Source organism: Bactrocera latifrons, unplaced genomic scaffold (genome assembly GCF_001853355.1).
Source record: "Bactrocera latifrons isolate USDA-ARS-PBARC rearing strain unplaced genomic scaffold, ASM185335v1 scaffold_657, whole genome shotgun sequence".
NCBI lineage: Eukaryota > Metazoa > Arthropoda > Insecta > Diptera > Tephritidae > Bactrocera > Bactrocera latifrons.
The window spans coordinates 8,110-9,189 of NW_017537331.1; the positions used below are offsets into that span (position 1 = coordinate 8,110).

Below are 1,080 nucleotides of genomic sequence, written 5' to 3' on the forward strand. Positions count from 1 at the left end.
CATCATAGGCTGTGACGCCAACGCTCACCACGTGAAATGGGGAAGCACCGATTGCAACACAAGAGGTGAGTCTCTCTTAGAATTCATTGTAGGTAGTAACTTASARAKAGAGAATGTAGGGTGTGAACCCACGTTCATAACTATAAGTAGAAGGGAGGTGTTGGACATCATCTTTAGCAACGAACCTGCAGGCGGACTGGTCTCGCAATGCAGGGTTTCGACGGAGCCCACATTGTCAGACCACAGGATCATAAGGTTTAAGCTTAAAGTAGAGGTTAAACAACTCCCCCCTAGACGCAACCCTCGGAGGGCAAATTGGAACGCCTTCAGGGAGATATTAAGTAATGGTTTAAGCAGAAGGGAGCAGACAGATGATAGCGTTTCAGGCCTTGGGCTGGAGAATAGGCTCTCTAGGCTAAATGAGTCTGTAATCAATGCTTATCATAGCAGCTGTCCCGTCAAAGCGCACACTGACAGACGAGTCTGTCCATGGTGGACAAAGGAGGTAGCGGACCTCCGCAAGAAAGTACGCAGCCAGTTCAACAGAGCGAAACGTACGGGGGTCTGGGCAGAATACCGAAGCTATCTCACGCTATATAATAAGGAGATTAGGTCTGCAAAGCAGGCCAGCTTCAGGAGATTCTGCGAGAATGTCGYCACTAYRCCAGAAGCGGCTCGGCTGCACAAAGCTCTGGCTAATGGCACAAAGGGAGCAGAATTAGTAATTAAGCGGGACGACGGGACATTCACGACTAGTGCGGAGGACAGGGCCATGGAGCTCCTGAGGGCGCACTTCCCGGAGACAGTTCGGGAGGACCGCTGTCCACCGGTGATCGAACACAGGCCATCCCGCGAGGATTGGAGTATKGCCAAACAGCTGTTCACGGCGGACTCGATCCGGTGGGCGCTGGCCTCGTTTGAGAGCTTCAAGTCTCCGGGAGTGGATGGCCTCTTTCCGGCGTTGTTGCAACAGGGGGAGCAGCTTTGCTGCCCAACCTAGTTGACTGCTGAGAGAGCCTCGCATTGGCATATATCCCTGAGGTATGGAGGACAGCGAAGGTGATCTTCATACCTAAGGTA

General features: G+C 52.3%; 1 protein-coding gene across 1 annotated transcript in view; it reads left to right on the forward strand.

Annotated features, from left to right (window-relative positions):
• The window catches only part of LOC108975488, a 62,128-nt gene continuing 61,048 nt past the window's right edge, over positions 1–1,080 (forward strand). The window contains exon 1 of the mRNA XM_018943990.1: positions 1–65. The gene's annotated coding sequence lies outside the window, so the exon portion shown is untranslated. The remainder of the gene's footprint in view (positions 66–1,080) is intronic.